The following is a 5,794-nucleotide window of genomic DNA, read 5'->3' as shown; positions in this document are numbered from 1 at the left end:
AATTTTACACCACCTACCCTGTAAAACTGCATATGGTATCCTATGATTAATAAATTCTACTGTTTTAAGAGCCGAGATAAAGAAGCAGTGGAAGAACCGCAAGTGCCGTCAACTCCTGAACAGCAGTTCAGTGACAATGAATGGGAGGGGAAGGGTGATGAGGCAACTCCAATTGTACCATCAACGGCCCTGAGTAGTGCATTGTCTTTGCTGGGAACTTATGATTCTGATAATAATTCAGAATCCGAAGGTAATTGAAAATTTTATTGAAACAAATCTTTCTAATTTCTTTACATTTTGCTGTTACCTGTGGTAACACCATGTTCCGCTGTGCCTCTGTGTTCCACCATTTGTTGATGAATAGGAAATTATATTTTGCATACTGGAAAATTAATGCACAGAGCAATGAATTTGCATGTGCTTCATAACTCTTCAATTGACACATTTATTTTGACTCCAAGACAAAATTATCATTATTATTAATGATTTAAAAAGAATCGATGAATGGTGTTTAGAACATTTCTGCCTACACCATACTAAATTTTCATTACGATGAAGGAATTTTTACGGAGGGAAAAACAATTTTTCGGCCTTGACCTTCTTCCGACGGGGTGATGCAGGAGAACGCCATTCCATGCTTTGGCGTTTCGTTTTAGGGTCGTACCTCACACACCATCTCTCATCCTCTGTAACAATGCATTGCAAGAAATGTGGATCTGAATTCTCCAGATTTCTTTCTCCTCCCACGCCTCAAAATCGCTTTGAAAGTTCAGAGATTTGAGGATATTCCGGACATCCAACAGAAGGTGACGAGGGTCTTGAACACCATCCCGAAAGAAGACTTTTCTGAAAGTTTCCAGGACATGTACAACCGTTCTCAACGGTGCATAGCCATGGGAGGAGACCATTTCGAAGGACAGTAAGGTAGGTTTCATTAAGAATTCGTCTACGTTCGATATTCAGGATCATTCACCGAAGTTTATTGTCAGAGGTTGTATTTTGCTTAAATATAATGGATAAATTAGCTACACGATTATAGATTTGGAATCCTTAGATTATCATAATTATTTCAAATGAGTAAAAAAGTTTAATACAAGAAGGTAAACAGGGAAATCTGCAAAAGTATTGCGTTTCATTTAAACGGCTTGATCCAGAATTCTCGACCTAGAGGGAATCTATTTGAGGTGGCTTAAGGGCAGGGTAACTCTGGTGACAGCCCGGGGCGCAACCTTCGGGGCACCAAAAGGGACGTCCCGGTTGAGTAGCGCCAAAACTTTATGTATGATTACGTAAGCGTAGCTATGTATTTTTTAAGAAGTTGGATTTGTGTAGACAAGAATTAATTGAAGTTACTGCTGCATAACACAATAATTATACTGCAAAATCATGTAGCAATTTAAGCTAAGAGATTCATCTCCTTTTGATGTCATTATGTACGAAATAAACAAGTAACTAAAATGAACCTCTTTTGAATGGTAACACGTGAGATATTATAAAAAAACGGTATTTTTACTCATTAAAACAATAAATTTATAAGTGGTCATTTTTATCCATTTTAGGAAATAGGGAGTCAGGGTTGAAAGTTCGGGATGGAACAGTGGAAAGGAAGGGGCGCGAAGAAAACCACCTCACACGGGTGAAAATTCAATCTTGGCCGCCCCTCAATCTAGATATAAAGTTAATACCAAAATGGCCATAAACTTCGTGGTGGTTAAGTAACTGAGAATCGTCTCTTCTTTTCCAGAACTTGTGATTATGTCAATGTTCAATGAAACAGTTTCTCCGGCTAACTACCAGAAGACTTTGAGTAAAACGGTGAGTGAGGGGTAAGTATTCAGACAGTTTCTTATATATATATATATATATATATATATATATATATATATATATATATATATATATATATATATATATATATATTTATATATGTGTGTGTGTGTGTGTGTGTGCGTGTGCGTGTGTGTGTGTGTGTGTGTGTCTAGTGACGCTGCCAGAAAGAAGCTAGTAGAGATGCAAAGGTGGAAGTAGGAATATTTGCTTTTGAGGGAGAAGGAGTCACATTTAGTGTACAAATACACGAAAAAAGCACATTCTTACTGGTTGACTGGGTTTTTTCGTCCCTCCTGCCCCTACTGGTGCTGTCTCTCTCTCTCTCTCTCTCATCCTTGTTGGATGACCCTCTTCCTAAATTTACATGTTCTCTCTCTCTCTTTTTCTTTATCTGCTTCCCTTTCTCACTTTGCTCTATTTCTCTGCCTCGCTCTCTTTCTATATGTCGCTTTTTCTGTTTTTCCCTCTTTCCTTGTACCATGGGCGTAACTTGGGACCTAACGGGGAACGAGGGGGCCACAACCTCTTGCTTACTGTGCGCTCTTCTGTAACCAGTTCATGCACCAACGCCAGGGATTCGTTCTAAGTGTGGCATGTGGCCTCATCTTGTTGGCAGTAGGAGTATAGTCTATCTTCTGGTGTCATTTCGTCGTAAAACGTTTGTAAGAAGCCACGATAAACTGCACTATTCACTGTTGATTCAAAGAACACTGGACCCACTATACGTGTTGTTGGAACTGCACAACAAACACCAATTTTAAGTCATGGAGGGGTGTCATAGTGCTCAGCGTGCAGGATATGTGGTACATCATACTCAACTAAAATTTTAATTGTAGAAATAGATATGACTGCGTACGACATTATACACATTCGTAGCCAGGAAGCATTATTTCGCATGTGGTTTAGTTCTTGGGTACCGTCCGCACATATTCTTCCACTATCACAATTTGCTGCTGCACGGAAAACACCATCTTCTCGACGCGACTTGTTTACCAGAACTGCTAGGCATTTGACAGATCCATGAACAACTAACAATATTTATGAACAATTAAATTAAAACATGAATGAGTATGTGTATTGCTTGTGCACAGATTTCTATGTCTACTTACATAGCAGAGAGTTACACATACATTTATTAGCTCGTCTGGTATTACCCGGCCGGGCTACTTTCATGTGGGCCACCTGGTATAATACATACATGAACTCCTACAATGGCCTCAACAAGTACTGCTGCAGTTTGTTTCTTTATAAAGCATATTTGCACAAGATACAATTCAATCTACACGTGTATCAATATACGCTGTATAAAACGCACCTTATTACTAACTTCGTTGACCCTGTACAGCAGACTGATTTTACCCACCTAACATTGCGCAAATTATGCAACAAATACAGCAAACAAAAGTTGCATGAGTCTCACATAGTACAGAAATATCCCCAATACAACAGGAAAAGTTTTCGTAAACTACTTTTGACCCACTCACTAAGGTCTCTCCTAATGTTAAAGCCTTGTCTACCAAGACAAAGTAAACTGTATAGCCCCATCCCCAATTTTGGCCTCTGATCATCAGCTATCGTGACTAAGATAGCATCAGCAACAGAAAACATACCATTGTAACTTCCTGTTTGGTTGACGATACCTCCTTGGTCATTCTAGTACGATGCAATGGAGCACATGAAAAAATAATATAATTATCAACAGAGGCAGGGGATATGAATATAGAAGCTACGTCGTAAGAACATGATAGAAAGAAATTGACAGTCAACACTATATCAATTGACGACCTTTGTGTAGGTATTTCACAATGAAGCAATGATGAGACTGGAAAGCGAGGGGAGTGTTAAGTATGGTAGGAATAGTTAAAGATGGGTTTATAACAAGGCCCCTCTTCTACTAAGTAATCCTGCAGTCTGATTGTTCTGGTTCGGACTATGAACATTGATTACAGAGCAGGATAGTTGAGGGAAGATATAAGTAAGTTGGACACGATTTTTCTTGATTAGATCTATATCCTCAATGCTGAAACTTAGGTCTCAATTGCAGCTTTATATAAAATTTTAATCTGAACGCGATGTTCAATATGCTGCAATACTTGCCATTTTGCAATAAGCACTTAACTTCTGTAGGTCCTTTTTGTGTACGATTAATCTCTATTATATACCTAAGTAATTATGTAAAGGCTATGTTCGACCAGCATTCCGGCTGGTCATTGTCTAACACACACACAAACATTATTTATAACTAAATTATTTTCAAGAGCCGAGGAAACTTGGTAGGCTTTCAATGAATATTGTAACGTACATAATAAATACATAATAGCATTTATAGCATTACAGGTATTTCAATGTAATAGAGGGGCTTTATAATTTGATTAGAGATAAGAGGACGGTATTTCGAAACCAACACAATGCAATTTCCTGCTCATTCTCGTAACCTACTTCATATTCGTGACTCGAAGTCATAAACTTATTTTAGGAAGCCTCAAATTTGTTCCGATGCAAACACTGACTTAAAGTACTTTTATTCATCCTACTACGGTTCGGTGAATGCATAATTTGTGGATATTTGTCACGAAATGCGTTTAGTTAGAATTGAAATGTTACAAGACTTAAATAAGTAAACCAACCAACAACGTCATAAGGCAAGGTTAAATTGTATTTGCAGATGCGTTATTTGACTGCTGACTCACACTCGAAGTTCAGATGGAAAAATTTAGTATAATTTATGCTGGAAGAAGATAATATATTTTTTTTTGATTTTTGGATATCATCAGATTTGAGGCTTTGTGGTTTATAACACCGCATTCTGTATTGATTGCTGGCTCCTCTAAACAGGCGAACTAATTGTTATGATTTATATTTCAATTCAATCGTAATTTTGGTGTTTCAGTCCATATTTTTTCTGAAACATTACAAAATTTATCTTTAAGTTATAAGATAATACCGATAAAAAGAACGTTGTGTAAGACAACCTACAAAAAGATAAGAAAGTTATATTCCGTGTCTCAGGCCTTTCCATAGCCAGTGCAACGAGTTCATTACCCTTGTACAAGAAGAAGCTGAGATTTCTAGTTTCGAGTCCCGGCATTATTATTATTATTTTGAGAGTGTACTCCGCGTTCATGTAGCTCCTAAATTGTAATCATGATGATAACAGTAAAATTTACATTTCCACATGGATTCAAAAACACGTTACCACTCGTTACTAAGGACAGAGAAAACGTTTGTTTGGAATAACCAAACAATAGTTTCTAATGATCTAATATTTGTTTAAATAGGCAACAATAACATTATTGTGCACCAGAACTAATTTATTTTAGTAATCGGGTATATTTGTTCACAGATGATTAATAATATGGTCAAATCTACTAGATTTGGCAATAAGGCTGCCATGTTTCTTTTTGTTTATACTCACTAAGAAGCCTAACCGAACAGGAATAGGCAAATTAGGACCGGAGACGGAAAAATACTGTTGGAAAGCTTATATTTATTTTAATATAATTCTTGGAACCAGTAGCAGCTTCTGCCTATTTGCACATTTGCACGTGCACACCCAAATAAATCTGTAATGCAAAACATTATTATTATACTTATTTATTGAACTCTATCTCCTTTGTAATATCAAGTGTTCCCACGCCGCTCCACCAAGAGAGATGGTGAAAAAACCTGCGATCAGTGGTATCAACCCGCGTCGACCGAGTCCCGCTTGTTGCAAACCCATTCCATTAGAGATTGTGCGACAGAGTCGAGCCAACCCATTCATCATTGCCTTTTGAGGGATTTTTTTTAAAATGGAAATTTCAATGGTATATTGTCCCTCCGAATTGTGTCCCCTGCATGATAGGGGAAGAAAGAGGGGAAGGTGAGGAGGGCAACAGAATGCGAGACGGGTGTTTTAAACATGCCTGATATTACTTTTGCTTAGTGCATCTTGGCCAAAATAAACTGTCTCTGTGGCGCAGTA

Source organism: Lepisma saccharinum, chromosome 4 (genome assembly GCF_977018435.1).
Source record: "Lepisma saccharinum chromosome 4, izLepSacc3.1, whole genome shotgun sequence".
Lineage (NCBI taxonomy): Eukaryota > Metazoa > Arthropoda > Insecta > Zygentoma > Lepismatidae > Lepisma > Lepisma saccharinum.
Note: the sequence above shows the minus strand (reverse complement) of the source record.